Source organism: Corvus hawaiiensis, chromosome 2 (genome assembly GCF_020740725.1).
Source record: "Corvus hawaiiensis isolate bCorHaw1 chromosome 2, bCorHaw1.pri.cur, whole genome shotgun sequence".
NCBI lineage: Eukaryota > Metazoa > Chordata > Aves > Passeriformes > Corvidae > Corvus > Corvus hawaiiensis.
The window spans coordinates 102,430,349-102,453,144 of NC_063214.1; the positions used below are offsets into that span (position 1 = coordinate 102,430,349).

The 22,796-nt window shown below is 39.0% G+C and overlaps 1 long non-coding RNA gene across 1 annotated transcript; it reads right to left on the reverse strand.

The window, feature by feature from the left end:
* Positions 1-740: 740 nt before the first annotated feature.
* On the reverse strand, positions 741-22,313 carry LOC125337704. Its single transcript, XR_007208122.1, has 3 exons — positions 22,300-22,313; positions 14,868-14,875; positions 741-993 (listed from the first exon to the last, which is right to left on the reverse strand). It is a non-coding gene; the product is annotated as an uncharacterized LOC125337704 (long non-coding RNA).
* Between the last annotated feature and the right edge of the window lie 483 nt (positions 22,314-22,796).

Genomic DNA, 22,796 nt, shown 5'->3' on the forward strand with positions numbered 1-22,796 from the left:
TGCGGCAGTCCATGGCTGGGTTTAGCTGTGCGGCAGTCCATGGCTGGGTTTAGCTGTGTGGCAGTCCACGGCTGGGTTTAGCTGTGCAGCAGTCCATGGCTGGTTTAGCTGTGCGGCAGTCCATGGCTGGGTTTAGCTGTGAGCAGTCCATGGCTGGTTTTAGCTGTGTGGCAGTCCATGGCTGGGTTTAGCTGTGTGGCACTCCATGGCTGGGTTTAGCTGTGAGCAGTCCATGGCTGGTTTTAGCTGTGTGGCAGTCCATGGCTGGTTTTAGCTGTGTGGCAGTCCATGGCTGGTTTAGCTGTGAGCAGTCCATGGCTGGGTTTAGCTCTGTGGAAGTCCATGGCTGGTTTAGCTGTGAGCAGTCCATGGCTGGGTTTAGCTGTGTGGCAGTCCTTGGCTGGGTTTAGCTGTGTGGCAGTCCATGGCTGGGTTTAGCTGTGTGGCAGTCCATGGCTGGGTTTAGCTGTGTGGCAGTCCTTGGCTGGGTTTAGCTGTGCGGCAGTCCATGGCTGGTTTTAGCTGTGTGGCAGTCCATGGCTGGGTTTAGCTGTGTGGCAGTCCATGGCTGGGTTTAGCTGTGTGGCAGTCCATGGCTGGTTTTAGCTGTGTGGCAGTCCATGGCTGGGTTTAGCTCTGTGGCAGTCCATGGCTGGTTTAGCTGTGAGCAGTCCATGGCTGGGTTTAGCTGTGTGGCAGTCCTTGGCTGGGTTTAGCTGTGTGGCAGTCCATGGCTGTGTTTTAGCTGCCTGCGGCTCTGGGACCCAGCGGCCTGCGGTTCCTCCCCAGTGGCCCAGGGTCTGTGCCGCAGTGTTGGGAAAGGGGGGACAGGGGCCCCGGCCCGGCAGGGCCCGGAGGCTCGGAGACCCCCCCACCTTCTGGCAGGTGAGCTTGGACCAAAGGCCGTTCCCGCCCTTCTGTGTGGTTTAAATACGTAAATTGTGAGAAGCGTCATTAGTCTAAAAAACTGTCCATCAACTCAGGTTCAACCCACTACAATTAGCCAGCTTACTATTTCCCAAGAAGAAAGCCTTGCCATAAGTAAGGCTCTATTTTCTTTTAAAAAAGGGAGATAAAAGGAAGGATAAAATTCTGCATGTCTTGAAGTTAGCATCATCAACTCCAAAGGAACTAGACTCCAATGCACATTTTGGATGTGATCATCATTATTCAAATTCAAATAGTTATGAAATATATCTATACCTAGGAGATGCAATTTAGTTGATGAGGTCATGCTGGAGTTCAGAGTTCAACTGATGATGCATTTAGCATTTTAGCCTTAAAGAAATCATCTTTTCTGACACGGCTAGTGTATATTAAATTATTTCTTTCTAAAACTTTGCACTGCCTGTCAAATTATTAATTTTCTGAGTAGAGTCTTGCTGGATTGCTACTTATCACTAATATTTACATTGGATTTGGTTTACCTGAATTCATTTCCAGAAGTTTCCAATGAGAGAAATTTCCTCATTGGTTTATATCTTATGCAGCTGCTAAAAAATTCTGTTACGTGGTGAAAAATGACACCACGTATGTAAACATAGTAATATGTTTTCTGTTTGTTTCTCTCTCTGCAATTTCATACATGAAATTGCAAGATACTCCCTTGCAGTATCTTGAGAAATCATCAAAGTTAGATGATTTCCTGTTGCACCCTACTGCTAACTCCCAATCATGTCCACTCCACCAGCTGTTCTTCAGAAAGCCTTTCTGGTCTAGGGACAACTATTACACCTTCAGAAAATAAATTTTTAGTGCATAAGAAGTAGAGTTTGACTCATTATTGCAAAGCTGACCTAGTGTAAATAATGGTAGATATCACAAAACTTCTTTTAAGCATTATGTTCTAATTTATCTGAAAAATTACTACAAAATTGACATATGCGTAACTAAAATTTCTGAGTCACACCTGCTGAAATAATTTTCCACTCTTGTCTTCCACTCTTAGCTCCAGTTTTGTCTTCTTCCCATTATTTCCTGGGTGAAATAGATTGTCGTACATATGTTTACTAAATGGGTAGGAAAGCTGGCAACCTTATTTAATTTTGCAAAGTAAATTTCTCCTAGTGGTATGTCTCTCAATTGCCCTGTATGTTTTTTTGCCAGCACTAAGTTAATACAGAATATAAAATACTAAGAAAATGCAGGTGAAAGAAAATAGTTTCTCTCTTTTGACAGTCAACCCAAGAGGTCAGTAATTACCTTGCAAATTATCTATGAATTTCTTCTGCCTCCAATATAGCAAACTGCACCAGTAAGGTCATTTGTTATAAAATTTTATGTTTCCATGAAATTACAAAAGAAAAAATGAAGAATAAAAACATCATCAGATTTGAATAGCTGATTTTTCTGCTTTGTTCATTATAGTAGCTTGTTTCAAATGCCAAATTTTATTCTTTCACTGATTTAAAAAAAGAAACCTGGAAGGAATTAAAAGGATTTACATAAATTTAAAATGTGACTAGCAGGTACACTTCATGGGTCATTAAAATGCTTTCATTGTGTGTTAAACACAAATGTGTTGCATTGTACTCCCAGAGAATCAGCTGCATTTGACATTTTATAAAGGCTTTGTTAGAATCCAGTCAAGCAATTCAACGTTTAAAATAAAATCTAGATAATGTAAGATTGAATGAACATTTGAGGGATCCTTTACCCCTGACAAAGTTCACAACATTTATGTGCTTCTCAAGTTGAGGTTTTTGTTTATCTCCCAGTACTAAACAACATAAATACAGACACTCTTGCCTGTTGCTGCCTTTGTTTGAGCATGTAATTTCTGTTTCTCTGTGTGTTCTCTGGGAATATACAAAAGGAAAGCATCACATATCCAGCACAGCCCTTGACACATACATCATATGCAGAATTTACCAGAGGCATCATAATAAGGATTTAGCAACAGGAGTTTTTGTTGGACATTACAAGTGCAAAAATTAGTAAAACAAGTACATGTACTCTGATTTCTCTTGCTTATTTGCCAAGTATGCATCATAGAGGTTCTGTAGATTTTTTAAGTTAATATCATTTCCATCACAGCTACCCAGTATACTTCTGTCATAATGCAAACCAGTTGGTGCTGGTATTACCACTGAATTGCTGTACCTGGTCATGAAACCACTGTTCAAAAGAGCCACTAAAACAGTGAAAGGGGTTCTCAGAGCAGACACACAACTGGGAAACACACAACTGAGAAAAAAAAGAAAACCCACAACATTTTACTTGATCACTTTAAAGAGAAGATTAACGGGTGACCATACTCCCTCCTCTGGGAACAGAAATTTGTTCATCTGTTCTATTTTTGACAGTGAAAGCAAAAGTGATTTCCCATTTTTTTTGAAAACTCAACAGCAGCAGTATTCCTTATCTCTAGACTGGATTTTTAATTTTATTTGAATTTTGAATTATGATTAATTCCAAATTCATCATCTGTGTTATTGACTAGGTGATTCCCACGGTAACATTTACAGTCTTGGTCTAGTGGCTATTTCTCAAAACTACAGTGGAGGTCAGGGTAAGTACTATTTGGCTTATGAAATTAAAATTTATCCTTTGACATAAGCATGTCATCATTAAAATGTCTGAGAAAGCTCTCCCACAAAGGGCCATCACACTCCTCTTTCCAATTCCTCTGGAATTGTATATCAAAGCTGATGGGATGACGAAAGCATTTACTTCAAGGTTTCCAAATGCTTCAGGCACATTGAGCCTGACTGGACTTTCAGCATTTCTACATGCATTATTTGGAGGCTATACTAATCTAGAATGCCTGCCTAGAGTTCTGTGCACATACACACATACAGATGGTAAGTTGAAAGTGAGAATTACTTACACTCTTAGTAAGTTACAAAGCTGCTCCTTATTACACTAAGGTATTCATCTGTCATATGCAATCAATCTGTATAAACTGTGCTCTGAACTCAATCCTTCTTCACCATCTCCTGTCTTCACTTTAATTCTGTCAACTGCAGAGAATTTAATAGCAGCTTCTCTTAATCGCCAGAGTAATTTCATTTTGGCATAAGGAAAAGCTGTGGTGAGAGGCTTTTCCCACTTTCTTTCATAAGCAGAATGAATTCTTTGGATCTAAACAATTGATTAAATGCCCATCATTGTTTATGGTGTTTCTGTAGATGGACTTTCAATCAATAGAGAGACATCCCTTATACCTGTACTGTCACAAAAACGTGGCATTTGCTTCTAAATTTTAACCCTGAACAATGAACTAACTGAGGACAGGAAATGGACAGGCTTACATTTGGGAGGATGATTTGGGATTGAAACCTTGTAAAGAACAGAGAACAGCACAAAAGGGCTTTAGGCAGACTACAGTTCATACCTACTCTACTGTCATGTGCATTTTCTTTGGCAGAAATGCCAGTCAATTACCAAATGGTGAAGACCATAATGCAGGGGAAGATATTCTGTGTAGCAGCTTTCATTGGTACCACCTCAGCTCATTTGTCTCCTACAAGAGAGAAGACTTGGACCACGAATGGTGTGGAGCAGCTCCAGCCATCTGGTGCTCTGTGGAAGTAGCAAATTCATCTGGCTTGTTTTGAGCTTTTCTGAGACGGACCTTAACTGCTGTCTGTCATTTAGGAAAATTTTCTGAGGCTGCTAAACATATATTTCTGCTCCTTTCCCTTTTGCTTCCTCCCCACCTCCCAGTATGTGAATGTAACATTGCTCAGCAGCTTAAATCATCTCCAGGCAGAGGTATAGTTTTGTTTTGTTTTGGCTTGGCTTTTGCTGAGATCTGAGAAAGGCTGTTTGAGGAAACATGACTGAAAAGAAAACTTGACCCAGCATGGGTGTGACACAATGAAAGGAGCCTTGGGAGTCAGATTTTAGCTCATTATATCAATACAGATTTCCAGCTGGAACAGTTGCTAGAAGCCTGATTTTTCCTGTGAATTGTCAGGAGTTTATATATTCTTCTAAATTAAACAGAAGATTGTCAGGAATATGCTGCTGCAATGGCAATTTTTTCTGAAGCAGCCTATAATATCCCAAATTTTGATCAAATGAGTCCTAAGAATGTAATGATACAAAGGCATCTCAGCTGTCCTCTACACAGTGTTGAATAAATTTGCTAAGCCTTTATTTAAGAATTTTAAAAAATAAGGAGGATACTATTTCTCAGTAGAGCAAGAACTTCTAGGATGTCTGCATCCTTTATTCTTTTCATGCTCAGGACAGGCAATTCCCTTCCCACAGAAGCTACTTATACACATCATTTGTTAACGAAAGATATTAGATTTGCTCACCATCAGCAACAAAGGGAAAAAAGCTACGTAGTCAGAAAGGGTAGACTTGCATTAATTGTGCTCCACATGAGTGCTTGTATTAGCAGACAGTGAACAACATACCTCACACATTTCTAATTGGGCTGCTGCCAGTATCAATGTTAGGGCAGACACAGATCCTCTGTTTTCAGCCCTTGAGCTGGGGGTAGTTCTGGTAGGGAGAGCCCAACTTCCAGCCTCTTTCCCAACGCTGCTATTAAAGTCTCCTTGTGCAACCCTGTGGCTTAAGTATTTTAACAGCTATTCAGGCCTAGCCAGAAAATATTCAGTTGTCCCATCCTGATGAACTGTTTTGCATAATTCCAATTTTTAGTTCTTTTCTATGCTTGTGAGAGAGGGTGATTTAGTCTTATAATGTGATGCCGAGCTTAAATGATAAATATAGACTAATAAACATGACATACAGATATTTAATGTATTAATCTCCACCATGCAAGTCTAAAAACAATGATCAGTGGTTAGAAAATAAGATTAGCATGATTTTATTTATGGAACATAATTAATAAATCTGTTTTTCAGTAAATAATTGCAGTAATCAACTGAAAATAATAGTAGAAGCACACAGTAAATAGGTCAGATTAAGTAAAATTTATAAATTTATATTAAGTAAAATGTATATTCCCAGATGTCTCTCAAACAATTTCTGTCTCAAGGGTTGTATGGCATTTTCTTGTTGACTTGTATTTTCTTTTCTTCATGTTTATGTCTGAAATTCAAACACAGGTTTATGATAACACCTATGGGTAATTAACTTCTATTCCTAATAGAGAGAACTCCCAGTTTGCAAGGGTTTCTCTTCTTCAGTATAGGAGTATCAACAAAAATATGAAATTACAGATTTTAAGATTCTTTTTGAAGGTGACTGATTTTTCTGCTCTACATATTAAAGCAAAATAGTGAAATACTGTGGTGGTTTTACACATTGGCATAAAATTAATACACCTTCCATTTGCCCACAGTAGGAATTTAGAAGCTGTAAAATGAATTTCCATATGTGCCAAAAGCCACTGCCAGGCACCTGTGCCAGTCTGATGAGTACATAAAATTACTTTGAGACAGCTGTACACTGAAACACATTCACTAACTCTGGAGACAGACTTTTTTTTAGACTTCTGTTTCAAAGAAAAAAAAAATGACATAAAAATGAGAGTTTTCCCTCAAGGGGACACATCCAGGAAAGGAAAACAGCATTTGCTAGTACTGGCTGATCTTAAATCAGCCCAGGAATTTAAAACATGCCAAGTAATACTGGCCAACTAGATTTTTAAACTCATAAGCCTTGAAAAACGACAAAATCAAAATTTAATTTGCATATTGGTAACCTTTAGGTTAAATCAATTATCTGGATTGAATCTTTGCAATTTGCTGGGGGGCATCACATATCTCTGCCTATTTGTAAGAGCTTTCTTTTTTCATTCTTAAAGATGTGCCACAAATTACTATTTGAGCTTTTTGGATTTTGCTGTCCCAAGCCTCAGTTAGCATGGCTGCTCCTATACTTTGCTACTGACTTTATTACTACATGTTTCAACTGCTCCAAAGTGTTCACAATTTTTAAAGCTTACCCACAGTATATAATAAGGCAAAAGTGCAGATATCCTCAAATTAGCATTAACCGAAGCTATTATTTCTGCAAGGTACTGTTCTCTGGTCAAGAGTCTGCACAGCTAAGAAGCAGAGCTTGTTGGTGTAGACCCAGAACTCACCCAAGGCAGGATGTTTTGGGACTTGAGGTAGATCAAGCCATGCCAGATCAAAAACTAAAAGGATACCAAGCACCAAGGAGCCACAGTAGTTGTCAATAAATTCTAAACATGCTCATGAGCATTATTTACCTTCTTGTTGCCTTTGTTCACGTCAATAATGCCCGCTGAGTGTCGTGAAGGATTGCTTGGGATGTAAGCTGCCTTCCCAGGGCAACTAATCCCCATCCAAGCACCAGAAATCTGTGTTTCTCTTTTTCTGATGTTTTCCTGGTTTGTTTTGTTGGCTTGCTGTTTTCATGTTTTATGTATCTATTTATGCACAGGTAAGTGTACTAAACCCTAATTTAACAACCTCAGGAACTAAAGTAAACCATCTGTGGGAATGATAGGTAGATAGAAAAGAAATTGCTAGATATCAACACTTCTCTTACATATTTGGCCCCTAACCTTATTAATATACACAGTAACACTGGTGATGCAACAACCTGCATTTTTCTTTTTTTGTTACAAGACCTTATTTTCAAAAATATTTGTAAACACTTATTCAGTCATTTGTAAGCACTGACAAAACAGAAGCTGTCTGCTCTGAAGGACAGAGCAGGAAGATATATTCAGTGGTTGCAGTTGCAGTAAACACCTCAGCAACAACAAAAAAAGGAAACAAAAGGAGTGCCCAGCAATTTAATTGAAGTCTTGCAACAGAAAGAAATATAACTTTCCTCTCTTCAGAAATTCATAATGAGGTAGTTTCTGCAAACCTCCCCACCCACAGCACAGCTCTTTGCATCAGGAAGAACTGAAATCTTGTTAACCTGTGCCAAATATAGACTGTTTCAATGGGAGGGAGGAAGGGCTTCTAAAGGCACAAAAGCCACCCCTACAAAGCTCTTTCCCTGGCTGCTAAGGTCCCCAGGTTAATACATATAAATAGTGATTTTGATTTATGATATAGGCAGCTGTAACAGATCAATGGCTTTAATTTACCAAGCCAGAAAAATCAGCATTTAAATTAAAAAAAATTTCTTCCTTGCCACTGCAACTAAGAAGGCTTCACAAGGCTTATGTGAGGTCTGTAGCAGATTCATGACACAGAGGACCTGCGGCTGGCCACACCAGAAATGATGGCTGGTTTCTGTGTCTGTTAATAAAGGTGTCACGTATTACTCACTAAGGGAATCAGAGAACACAATAAATAAATCCCTGATAGTATTTTAAATATCTGTTATGTTTGAAATGTCAACCAGAGAGATTTGACGCAAAATTCAGCCTTTCTTATCTCTAATTAGTCTCACCAAAATCTCACATGGGAGATGAAAGCTGCTGAGATGTTCTTCAGTTCTTACAGCTTTTACCAGCTGTTTTTTTCAAAAATACTAGGCATTCTTAAATCCATTGAACTAAACTAGAATTCTCTCGATTGCCAGGAAAAGGGTCATATATGAAATACTGCCTATGACAGCCTTAAAATCTGACAGCATTACAAAGCAAAGGCACCAGATGGATAACCCCTGGCTATATCCAGCCTCAAAGGATAATCCTCCTGGCCACTGGCCTGTTTCCATTCCCCATACTCTGAAAGGTAATCTGGTGTAGTAAGGAAATCATCTGTAACCTGCTTCCTTTTCCCATTGGTGACACTCATTACCTGTAACCACACCTTAAATTTGCTATAGGTTGTGTCACCTGAGACATGTGAGTTGATATTCCTGAGTAGCTTTAAATAGACATATCTGCAACTGACCCTTCTTGCGTTACTCATTTTTTGTTTGAAAATGTAGTGCTTTGTCTACTCAATGTGGTTTGGGGTTTTTTCTGTTAGTACCTTCAGATGTCTGTTCTTCCCCTATGTCATCTGGAGTTTAGAAGCCATAATAACCAACAGACCCAAGGGCGTTTAGTTTGTCACCCCTACAGTTTCTCAGTCACCAGAGGAACAAAATATTAAAGGCCTCATTGTGTAAAGCTTCAAGGAAGAGCAAACAGTCCAGTATTCTTTTAGTGGTGGAGATACTAAACCACCACTGAGTTGGTGTTGAGTTGTTTAGTGTTAGTATGGTTTAACTAGGAAGCACTTGATTCTTCTCAAATGATAGGAGGCCTAGGATCTCTTTGGTGCTTTTCTTATTTTTGTTCCATCAAGAAAGAACAGTAAAAAAGGTGGTCATCTCAACCCTGCCAGTTCTTATTAAGTTCATTAATTTCATTTACTAAACCCTCTATGAATGTTTAGTTTATTGTCATATCTCAGTCCCAAGCTAATTAGAATCACAAATTGAAAGACCGAGCTATTCAGAGAGCACAGTTTCCAGTCAAAAGATTTGGTTTTAACTGGTTTTGGCAGGGATCACAAGATGGTGCTATTAAATATGGCTGTGAAGACCAATTCTCATCTCCTTTTAGAATTTCAAATTTTTCTTTATTGCATAAGAGATACTATGATAAAGTAGTGAGCACTTGAGATTTTTCTCAGATTTTTTTCTCAAATGATATTTGTAATCGTTACATCAGTTCCAGGTCTGAGATACAGTTTCTTATAAAATTTCCTTAAAATTTTCTTTAGAAGTTTTTTAGTTTGCCAGAGTCATTTGACACTGAAGCAGATACTTAAGGGTGCTGGAGCACAATCCTGTTCAACTTTAATTTGGGTCATTCCAGTTCAAAATTTTTGAATGAAAAGGTCAACCTATTGCATATTTTTGTAATCCTTGCAAGTGACCAATAATCTAAAATTTTTTTAAAAAAATGAAACCTTGCTGCAGAAGGAAATAGATCTGTTCTATAATCTTCATAGTGAATCTGGGTTTCATTTTACTACACTGCTTTAATAGCTTATTAGAGCAATCCATCTGGTGTTCCAGGAATAGATCACTTCACTGCTATGAGTGGGATTTTTTTTGTTCTCACATTTATCAAATATTCTGGCCAGCTGGCAGTCTTTGCATACTTGGCTCTATACTACACCAGTCCCAGTGAGTGCAAATAATCTATAAAACCTTGATGTGGGGGGTTAGATGGGTTCTAAGAGGACATCTGTGAAAACATGGGTGAAAACCTTGGAGACTTATGCAGTCACTTGCCAGTGGTGTGTCTGCTGCTTTTCCACATGGCTGTGAATTATGTAACAACACAAAAAAATGCACTTGCCTTTGGAGAGACAGAGAAAATAAATTGAAAACACATAATTAAACAGCATAGGAATATGATTTTCCAACATGCAGGATACTATTCAAAACCTGCTTAAGAAAACCAAATGAAATACATTTTTTCCCCTATTTTTAGCTTTTAAGTCAGGAACAGAGTTGGGAATACTCTTGTCAGAGGTTTAACTGGTATTTAGGCATTCTGCTCTGCCAGCCCAGTAAATATTATCCATCTCTAAGGAATGTGATAAACATGAGAAGTTGTGCTAAACTGAATAGAAAGCATTTTATCAGGAGCTATAGTAAAACAAACAAAAAAACAAACAAACACCAAACACAAAAAACTCCACAGGCTGGGCTACTAAAATAACTACTGAAAAAAATACATGCTTTTGGCTTTCTTACAACTTTTCATCCTTATTTAGAACACTGAGAGGTGAGGATTTTCTACTAAGTGAAAAAAATGATAAATGTAGTACTCTCACAGTCTGAAGAAATGCTATGAAGGCCTAAACCACATAACCCACCACAGAAGTGGTGCACCTAAGTGATATTTTGACTGAAAATAGAAATACACTAAGAAGCATCACATTGTGACCTGTCAGAGGTCTAGCAAACTTCCACGTAAGACTCAGGTGCTGTTGCATAAAGGAGAATGAAAGCTTGAAAGGAAGGAATTTGGTTCACAACTGAGACTCTGAATTTAAAGGGTTTATGTATGGGCATCTAAGTTCACAGTATAGTCTGTAGGTGCCAGGCAACACTGATGGAAAACAGTCCCACTGACAATATCCACAAACAGCAGGACTCAGCTCTCCCAACACAGCTGCCAAGCATTCCTACCTGCACCCTGAGGAATTCTGCCTGACCGCGCACTCCCAACCAGAAGGGTCTGAAGCACCCTCAGCTCCGCTGTCACACCTGCCAGGCCTGTCTCCATCCAAGGCAAGCAGTGTGAGGCAGTACAACAGACCTATCAGTGGTTCTGATAACCCAGCTCTTTAAACTGTGCACTTATCGGGGGTACAACTCTGCTGAGCTCTACTGAGGGCATGAGGGCTTCATCCATTAATGGTCAAAACTCAGTAGGAGTGCTCCTCAGAGAAGGGTTCTATCTGATGGCAGCTCAAATGAAACTAGACACCTTTGTTTAAGTAGCTGAATTTCTTTCTGGGTGAATGAATGGTGAATTTAATTTCTCCACTGATTTTCATTGCCCAGAACTTTTCTTAAAATAGCACCAACCTGAACACAAGCAGATCCCAAATGTGTCTTAGTTTGGAAATAAATCCCCACTCTACCCCACCAATAATGTCCAAACATAATATTAAAAAATATGCAGTGGGAACTGAACAGGTGCTGCTACTAATTGAAGCTTAGGAGGACGTGTAACATACGGATAGGGTAATTAGCAAGTTAAAATGTGCATGATAAAAGATGATAGCCGATAGAGAAGGCATGGTGCACTGTACATGCCACTGATTGCACTCCCATAAAGGAGAGGCACATAGCTAGAGTTTGGAACTGTGTGCCCTGTCAAAAGCATTATGCTTGTCCATCACAGTCACACTGCTCTGAATAAAAATAACCTGGACAAAAAAGAGTCAGTGATGAGGTAAACTGTGCTGCTAGGGAGTGTTAAAAACATCTCATCTCTAGAAGAAATGGATTTGGAAATAGGCTCAGTGTGGCCACCTGAGGAAGAGCTTCCTTTGGGTTGGGAAGCATTGACTGAGCTTCCTGAGGGGCCAGGACACCTCAGGGGCTGCTGGGGAGAAAAGGGACATATCCTGAAAAAAATCACCATGTTTGTGAACATCCTGCTAGTGTGAAAGGTGCTACAAGCTTTGTTTTCTAAAACAAGCCAAAGCAAAAAGTTAATAAAGCTCTTGTAGTTTCTAAGACTGGGCTCACACTGCCTGATGTCAATCGGTCCCTGTACTCATTGCCTACACAATCTAATTCAACAAAAATTCTTGAGATCACACAGGTCCAGTTTGGCTTATGCCATAGATCCCCTGACCAGAGAGAGCAAACACCCAGATATCCAAAGAGATGCTGCCTGAAAGCCTTTCTGAATCCCTCCCCTCTTTCTTCCCTGCCGAGTTGACAAACACTTGGTATCCTTGCACCACAGCTGTGGGTGCATCAGGGAGTCCTGTGTCCTTGCTGCTAGCCTCCCACAGATTTGGCTGTCACCCTGCATTGGGCATTTAAACACTGGAATGGGCTGCCCAAGGAGGAGGTGGGGTCACCCTCCCTGGAAATGTTCAAGAAATTACTGGATGTGGCACCCAGTGCCATGGTCTGGTTGACAAGGTGGTGCTTGGTCAAAGGTTGGACTCAGTGATTTCAGAGGTCCTTTCCAGCCTAAATGGTTCTGTGGTTCTGTGATTTCCCACGGTGTTGGTGAACTTCAGCACAGTCTGCAGGTGTCCACAGAGCAGGAGCTCCCTCGCAGGCAGCCAGGAGCATTTAGAGCTTAGTAATCCATGATAGATCTTATGGGATGGGCTGGCAGGGAGACGGAGGTATCTTTCTTCCCTGTGAGCTGGGCTATCTCTTGAGCAGCAAGATGTATTGATATTTATCTCAGAATAAAATATATGGTCTCATTAATGGATGAGTAGTAATCCTAACTTTCAGCTTTACTGAAGTGCTTGTATCACACTGGGGAATAACAGATATCTCGCAGGGGGGGTTTTCAGTGTCAGGTACTATCCACTCTATGAGTTGTACTGTTTAATAAATCCAAAGCAGTTATGAATACGGTTTTTTATTTCCTTTCTCTCTTCCTTCATAGTGGAAGAGAGCAAATGCACACAAAAAATTATAAAATCTGAACTTCTTAAACCAAAATTACCTCACAGAACGTAGTTTTAAAATCAAGTTAAAGAGGAAGATAAATGTTAAGCTAATATAGAAAAGACTAAGAATATCTTTAGAAAATAAATGGTTTCTGTTTTCTTTTTAGGGTTTTCTTTTTGCCCTGTTTTTTTTTTTAAGTATGAATGTCCCAAATTTATGCTATGTTATGTTATGTTAAATTTCTCCCCTGTCTCCAAAATAAAGGATTGTCTATGTTACGTTGGGCGGCAGGTCTTCCTTATTTAAAGGAATCTGGGAAAGCCGTTTTCAAAACTTGTTCCTCTTTGATAGGCAATATAATTTAGAGAGCATTACCAGGAAACTTAACAAACTTAACATTTTAGCAGTATCCTTGCCACTAATAACATAACCTCATACCAGATGCATTTTGTCCAATAATTCTTTACAGTCATGTTCAACTACATATTTTCCAACTGCAAAAGTAAATATTTGCCAGAAAAAAAAGGAAAGGAAATGTTTTAGCCCACCAACAGCCTAACCCTAATGCACCAATGTTCAGCTGAAATCTTATAGAACATGTCTTTCTGGTTTTCCTTGCTTCTTGCTGTTAGGTTCAATTTATGGAGAGGAATTAAAAAAAAAAAAAGCAAAATAAACCTTAAACCAAAAATTAAATATTGATCCATGTGAAAAATTGCTTTAGCTCTGTCTGTGAAGAAAAAAGCTAGATTTTCTACCAGACAAAGGACAGGTCAATGTTGGGAATCAGCACAGGCTGCTCAGTTGCACTATTCATTGAAATAATTGCATCTGCAGGGGATTGCATTTATCTATGAAGAATCTGATAATCTCTGAATTAAAAGTAAATTCCTTAGAACAGGGGATAGGTACTTTCATCCTACAAGAGGGTGGTACATGAAATGCAAAGAGAAACCAGTATGTCTATATAATTTTTCCTGTTTGTAGTTATTAGGCATATTTATTTTACTTACAGACACTTTTTTTATATAAAATAACATCGTACTGCAAAACTAAGTCAGCTTTAAAATTCCATACTTTAGACTTTCTACAGTCAGGATTATCATGACAGTGGTTTGGGTTTTATTTCCTACTGAGAGGTTATCAGACCTCATGTTATCAAGCATATCCCATTCTCTTTAGATATGAAATAGTTACTATTTGGTCTGAATTGCCAAGATGTTGGACTGCATTGATGCACCATGGTGTGAGACAACTGAAAACAAAAATTCAGTACAAGCAGAAAGGATAACAAAACAGTAAGGTATGAAAAATCTTTCCCCCAAAATACTTCATAATACTGACAAATCAAAAAAATCTCTTCTTTTACAGTTTTTATGTGCCATGTAAAACTCAAGGATAATGTGAAAGCATGAGTAATCTCTCTAAAAACAGGGACATCTTGTAAAGTTTTGACACAGACCTGACCTTCCAGAGGCTAAAAACTGGAATGTGTCACTTTTATAGAATGGGACTATCACCAACCAGGCTTTCTTTCTTTTTCATTTCATTAGCTAAGAAAAATACACAGAAAGCGTAGTCTATGAAGAGTTTTAGCTAACTGTGCTTTCAGCATTAAAAGATTATCCTTCTTTTGTAATACATTCACTTCCAAATATTTTGAAACTTTTTACAGTTATACAAAAGACAAAGCACAATGTCTTCTACAGTATACTGTGAAGATGCTGATAGGTCTGAAGTCCCTAAAGATAGGTCAGTTAGAAAATCTGCTTATTATAAAACATGCACTGCTTATGAAAGCATACACACAACTGATAACAAAACTTAATTTTTTAAACTTTTTCTCCATCCTATTGCTTTTCCAACCTTTATTTCCTCAGTCTTTTCATTTCCATGGTTAAACTCACACACAGGACTGAATTTTCAAAGTGTTTTACCATGATTTCAGCTGTGTCTCTTCCATTGACTTCTTAATAAGAGCTATCTTGAAAAAATCCCAAACAGTTTTATTAAAGTGTAGCCTTCTGCTGCTTTCTCTCTCTGAGTGATGAGTACTGTGATTGCAGGGGTGGGAGGTAAGAGAGAGATAATAAGAAATTTCAACTCAAAGTATCTTGATGACACATAAAAGATGAATTGAAAATGCTTTAGTTTAGAAATTAGTTTTCATGGCTTTTAAGGTGATTGATGAGATGACTTTGAACGAGATCTACCTAGCAGCGGTCACTGTGCTGGAACAGCAGAAGGCATGCAGTGTGAGTGTGTGTATGGTGCACTCCAGGGCTATCTGCCCCTCAATTTAATATTTCTGAACAGCTAAAGTTGTTATATTGATAGGACATAAATACAGGTAGCTGGTATTTTGTAAAAAAATTCTTTTTTCATAAGAAAAGGGACCTTGTTATAGATAAAACCTGCCACAGCTTTTACGCACCTGTTCCAGGAGGACAGGGAAGATAAAAGGTAGGTGCACATGGGGAAGATGAGAGGAAAGGAGAAGTGGTGAGTGCAAGGGTGGACATCAAACTCAACCCCAAATCCACAAGAGCCTAAGGGAAGAAACACTCATCTGAGGCTTGGTAGAACAGGGTTCAAGTCTTTGGTCTTCTGGTTCAAATAAGTTTGTACTTGGATTCCCCCTGTTACTTGGTTATACTCAAACACTTTTGCTGTGTGTAAAGGAGAGCCTGGGAAGGGCAGGCCAAATCAGGGAAACCCTCATGCCCATGCGCTTCTCTGTGATGTGCAAGACCCTGCAGCGAGCTTTGGCCTCAGCTGACAATTCTGAGATGACATAAAAATCAGTCTCTCTTTCATTTTTTCTTATGAAAAGCTTTTAGACGTTCATCTCAGTGTGGAATAAGATTTTTTTTTTTAAATCTTGTTTATTTTATCAGAGTGGGGAAAAGCTTTTCTACATAGTTTTATGTGCAAATATTTCATTTTCCCCTAAGGATGTCATACTGTCATACTGAAATCTGAACTGGAGATCAAGACTCAGACATGTTTCAGGTCACTTTGAAATTAAGCTTAAATATCTTGATGAATATTTAGCTAAGGATCATTAGGTTTGCTGGAAATGACCCTACACAATTGTTGATTGTTACAATGAATTTTTTATTGCTTCCCTTCTATTCAATTCTATTTTCAAAGCTTTGCAAACTAATTTTGGTTCTGCCTTTTAGTGCTAGATATTTACAGAAAGAAATAGTGAAAAGGAAGAATCATGACTGGTATTTTCAATGTCAGGGTGCAACGGTGCTGGTGTCCTGCCCATCTTGAGCAGGGATACTGATGGAGACCAGCACTTCCCTGCCCTCAACCATGTGGCATTTCAACAGCACCAGGGCTCAGGCATGGCATGGCTGGTGATGCATACCCAAGTCTTGTATTGTAAACATACCTCATGAGACAGCTAACTCAGACTGCTGTTTTAAAGTAAGATCAATTATATAACAATAACATCCTCAGGCAGCCCATTCTACTGCTCATTTCTATTTTTGCAAATGGAATGCTTTCCTAAATGTCTAATTAGAATCTCCCTTACCACAATTTAAACCCCTTACATTCTTTTCCAAAATGCTTTATTCCTTCCTATAAACAGCAGTCTGACTCTTTCCCAAATTACTTCTTACATTCCCTTCTTTCTTTTTTAGACATACCACAGTAATATATATGACATCAGAGGATCAGGTTTTTTCCAGACTTAGGTAGGTGCCAATAAGGCAAATACTTGTGGCAAGCCTTGTGCGCTTAGAGCTTCTCGCCCGAAGCAACTTTCTGGTCTTTCCCCAGCAAGCAAGGAAAGTGCCAGCCTGTCCTGGGATGTCAGCCCAGAAATGGTCCTCAGTGCTGAAGAATGAGAAACACAGCTAAGACACTGTCCAGGCTAAGGCAAGCAAGCAAATTACAAGGGCTATAGATAAAATCTCTTTTTCTTTTTTCCCTGAAGTGTTTTGATGTATAAACTGCTGGCACTATATACCACTATATAATGGTGATTTGGATGTTTCTACCATGAGATATGTTTTTGTATCCTTGACATATAAAATCTGGTCTGCATTTTGTGAATGTGAAACATCCCAAGGGACTCTGGTTTTGACAGAAGGGGCTTTTTCCTGTCATCTTACTCAAATGTTCATTTCTGTTCATTTTCCTGTACCATAATTTGGAACTGCTTCATGTGACATTCTCCCATTTCAAATATGACTAGAGTACAGTGATGCTATCATTTGCTCTCATTTGACCTAAAGTGGCTATCTAAAACTTTGACATCTCAAACATAGGTGGAAAGGCCAGGAAGGAAGATGGCAATGACTGCTGGAATGATAGATAGCACAGTAATTTCTTACACATACCTTAAAAATGGTGGTCGTACCTGTTGTACCTGTTTCACCAGGATTTAATCTGATCAGAAAGAGAAGTTTGAAAGTATTTGTATTTAGGAATAATAGCGTTCCAATGGGAGGGGGTATTCTTGTTTGTTTGTTTGTTTGTTTGTTTGTTTTTAGGATTAGGATTATTGTATTTAAACTCATGCCTCATCTTTAACAGAATGAACTAAACGCAAACCCCTAGTGGCAGCACTGGTGGGTGTCCAGTAACACGCTTGTAGCTGGAAGAGCTGCTAGGAAGCAGCTTGTGGAAAGCACTGCTTCTTTTTTAATGCCTTATGGAATTTTCTAGCACACAGTCTGGCTCTTTTTGTTATCTGCCAGCAGATCTCTGAATGCATGACCCATAGCAAAATCTACTTACAGGGTGAAAAACCTGAGTATCAGTTAGTGTTAAGCTGATTAAAAAAAAAAAAAACCTAAAAACCCAGAACAGCAAGCTAGTGCTTAGGGAGAGAGAATGTTGACTTTGAGGGTTTTTTTTTCCTTTAAAAGACTCTAATCATGTTTCACTTCAGCCTGAGCATTAAATTAGAAGGTGCAAGTGAAAGAATGAATATTTACAGAAAAAATAATGGAAAGATTCCTAGAATAATTCAAGCACATTAGTTGTGAAAATTAACCATTAAATAAAAATACTAGTAGCACCACAAATTAATAACACTGTAAATATTCATAATTTAAAGCCTTTTAAAACAGTTTATTGTGCAGAATACTAATTTAAATCTAACCTCAATTTTAAAATCAGAATGTTCAGTCAGGCTTAAAAATTAATATGTGCTATTTGTTGGAAACTGGATGAGCAGAATCAAATGGCATATATTTAGGCTTCTGGAATTTTCTGTAGTGGTGCAGAGAGTACCACTGTGAGGGGAAGGTTTGTAGAAGTGGCCAGAAGCAGCTACCAGGCCAAATCTCTCCCCATCAAAAGCATGCACCATGGTGATCTAAGAAATTCATCCCAGCTGGTGTTTTCCCAAGAGGTGGGCATGGACCTGAGATGAAAATGGATGTGGTGTCTATGTGGGTGTCATTGTCACTGAGGCTTGGCTTTGTGTCTGAATTCAGAGTTTATTGTGTCCCAGCTAAAGCCTTGTCCTAGGGCTCTGGCACCCCATCTGACATCCTAACACACAAGCAGAAGGGAGGGGGAAAGTGATAAGATAAGCATTTTGTGAGGGACTCCTCTGGTTGTTCTTGATGATGAGACCAGATAAGGTCAAAGCCTAACACTCAGGTCCCTGCACAATGCAGATGGAGCAGCATCAAGAACAGAACACATCCTTCTGTTTGGAATAACACCAGATGAGCAGTGCCAGGAGAACACGTCTGCTCTAGCAGTGTGATTTTCCCTTTGTCTCTACTCAATAACTTAATGGCACCTGAGAAGGCCTCTACATGGGGGTCATCTAGCCCTGTAGTTGAAGAAAACTCCCTGTCTGAAAGTGTTATATCATGATATTTATCTTTTATAAGAGTGATACTGTTTATCAATTGATCATACGGAAATACTGATTGTAGATTGCTAGGATATCAGGAGATGTTAATGGTTGTTATGCAATTTATTCATTGTTAGCCTGCTCGTAGGTATTTAGTTGCTTTAATAAATCTACAAGAAAATACAACCTGGAGATACATGTAGCTCAGATATACTCAGAATTGTGAAGCAATTTGGCCACTCTTTTTCTCTAAAAGTTCAGGCATATGAATCTGCACAGTTACAGTCCTGGACAGCTCTGAAAATGTAGGTGTTAGATAAAAGTATAACAGGAATTACTGATTCCCTGATCCTGTGCCCCACTGGAGCTTTACTGCTCCATGGCAGCAGGAATGTTTCGTGGCAGTTATTGTAGGGGTTATAGAGGCAGTTCTGCTGCAGGCTGTTCAGAGAGATTGATTGCAGGTATATTGATAGGATGAAAACAGAGGTCTCTCTTGCAGGAAAAGCCCTGCAGAGATTAGTCATGTGGATCTCCCGGAGAACCCCCTCCTGGCAGCAGTGGGGGCTGGGAGACTCCCACCTCTCCTGCACACCTTTGTCACGTCAGGCAGTTCTGTCTCAAGCCAGCTGTTGTCTCCCTCTCCCTGAGAACACAGCTGGTTCCAGCATGCTTCCTCTGGCCAAAGTGACACAGAAACTGGCAAGAATTTCTCTCCTGCTGCAGTGATTTTGCCTCACAGTCCCCAGCTTTTTGGCTGGAAAAGAAGCTCTGTGGTTATTGGAGGGGAAGATTCAGGGAGACGGCCTGGCCAGAGGTTCTTTGCAGTAGAACGATCTTGGGCTATTGATCCTGGCTCCACTCTTGAACTTAATTTAGAGGTTTGAAGGCATAAAAACCCATTCTGGTATATTAATCTGATTTCCTGTATGTCACAGTGTACACAGCTTTGTTCATTAAATCAATTCTGAACTAAGCACTTTTATTTATCTGGAAGTATGGCAGGCAGGAGTTCCTTCTTGGCTAAACAAGCCATTTTCGAAGAAATTTGGGACTGGAGTGTTGGTGCAGTATTTGCCTTTTACAGACAAAGAAGTTCCTTACAAGTCCTATTTGTCTGGTTTTGTCCCAAAAAACCAAAGTATCTTGATCTTAAACCAGTGTCAAAGTAACTTCCTTTCTGACTATCAAGTTTTTACTGAAAAATTATGCTGATCCCAGATTAGCTTGATGAGGATAAATTGGTTTAGTCTAACAGTTGCCACATATCAAATATACTAACAACCTCAAATCATGAAAATAAAGGATTAGTCTTTAAAAAATATACAGATTGATTTCTTGGTTTACTCTTTTTAAACCCAGAATGTCATTAATATCTACTGCACAAATAACACAGATAAATTGCTTCCTCATTTTATTATTCTATAAAATGTCATGCTTTCATCCAGTCTAAGATGGAAGGGGGGCCTCTTTTTACGATTTAAAGAATAAATGCTCACAGTCAGAGATGCTAAGTGTTCCCACTTGTAAAACAGGTACCTTCTGAATACAATGACCCATCAATATTTCAGTGTTGGCTATGTATTTTTGCAAGGTTATTTTAAAAATACTATATAGCATATCCACAGGAAATATGTATATTATTTAAATAAGAAATGGTTATTATAAAAATCTGATTTGAGATAACAAGTGCTAGAACTTGCCTCATCTGGGACAGGAGAGAGCACTTTTAATTATCTCATTGTGTAGGAATCAGTACATCCATCTGCCTTACATGTTACAAATACTTCTTGCAATGTAGGCAACACTTCTGCAGCAGGAATCTTTGCAGAGAATAAAAAGCAGCTTTAGAAGGGACTGCAGGTCCTGAAGGAGATGACTGTCACAGGACCAGCTGCCTGTAAATCCTGCCTGATGCTAGCGTGTGTCATCTGCTCCCCAGATCTCCAGGGATATATGTCTGGTCTTCAAGCAAGATGTGTCAGAAAGTAATTTTCCTTTTATATCTGCAGAAGATGTGAAGGTGCTACTTTAGGTAGAGCAAAAAGAATTGTTTTTTCGTAATTCATGGAAAACATTTAAGTTTATAAACCTGTCAAAATGAGAATTGTACCCATGTCAGCATTACAAGGATATAGGTCTTGGCCATTTTGCATGAGTTTTTCTGCACTGACCTTAAAAATTTCCTTCTCCGGGAGAACACAAGGTGTGGCTCTGGGGGATCTGTTCTTTCAGATGTAGCTCTGTCTCTTCTCTGCATCTCAAGGATTGGGGAAAAAGAAGAGCCAGAGATGGAAGAGTTAAGAAAAACATGCATGGTTGATTTGGTCTCAGTGTTCCTCCCTAACAGCTGTCTTCTACAAAGCTGGTAATAGTGACACCATGTAGCTCAGGAGAAAAGAGAGTCTCCTAGATCTGGCACCGTGCCTTACCATGCAATTTGGGCTGGCTTTTTGCTTATTTTTGTTCCCAGCTCTCACAGGGGGCAAAACTCATTGAAACTGCTGGGTCTAGCAATTGCTCTGGTAACAGCTCCAACAGTCCAGGGAAGCAGTTAAATGAGGGTTTGTTTAGTAAGGCACAAACAGATGCTGGACCACGAATGCCAAAGAGCGTGATATATGAATCCAGGGTATGGTACTCTCTGGAGGATATCACTGGCATGAGATAAGCAGGGAAAAAAGCTCAGTAATCAGTAGTGGGGACATAGTAGAAACAAGTAATACAGTGAAAATTTGTGGACTAAATGCTAGTTACCAAACTGTAAGCAAGGATGTTCAAGCCAGAAACAGCAATTCCACAAGGGCGCTTTGACCACCTTCTTGTGAAGCTGGGGAAATGCCCCACCTAATGAGAGTTAAACCTTTATCTCTGCACTCTCAGCAGAAGCAGAAACTAATTTGAGGATAATTTTACAAATATATGTATCAGATCCATATTTTCAAGTCCCACAGAACTCTCACACTACAGCCTTTCCTGTAATTTAACTACAGGCATATAGGTGAAGAATAATTTGCAGTGCTGTCATAAGGAGCATTTTTCTGATGACTACTTAAAAGAGATGTTTCATTCATATACCCACAGAACAAAATGTTCATAAAAAACGCCCATCAAGCAATTGAATCAACTGAACATCAAGAGGTTGAAGGTCTTCTCAAAATCAAGATACTATGCAAAATAGTGATATGTGATTCTCAGAGGATACCCAAACTTGGACATAGCTCTAACTTTCCAATTCTGCCATATGTTTCTTTCTCATTCTGACTTTTTGTGTGTGTGCTTGTGTTGATAAACTGCACAAGGAACCAAGTTTCTAAAATCTGAAGTGTCCCAAAAGAGTCAATTCATAGACAGTATCCTGTCATACACAGCATCTTGAATCCCTTAAGAAGCAGACCCCCGTGCATCTAATGCAGTATGCTGTAGGTATATATGATGCTTTGTCAGATTCAGCCCCTCTCCAGTACCCTTCCTAGTTGTCAGAAGATTCCAGTAATGCCAGACACTCATAAGACAAAGGCTGAATGTCTTAGACTAATACTTAGGTACACCACATCTACACCAGAATTTAAACAACAGTAATGTTCTTAAATCTTATTATGGTTCACAAGAAATTGACATATTTATAATGGCATAGTTCATTTAAACTAATAAAAAATCTGGATTTGTTTGTTTGTTTTGATTCTGGTTTTTGGTTTTGTTTTTTGGAGTTTTCTTTACTTCTGTAGAGTTTTTTTAATGGTATCTTTTCTTGGAAAAAAAAAAGTTGCTCTCGTATTACTAGTGTTCTCAAGTGTAACAAGTAATCCCTATCTAGTTTTTAGTTTACTCATATTCCCTACATAATAGTTTATGTCGTCTTCTGGTTCATGCTGTGAAGTCAGCTGAGGAGGTGATTCATCTAACTCTAGACTGTCTTGGCAAGAGGTTGACTTTTTGTTTTGTTTATTTTGTGAAAAGAGGGTATTCCCACAGATGATTTAATATCAAAGCTTAGCTCTCA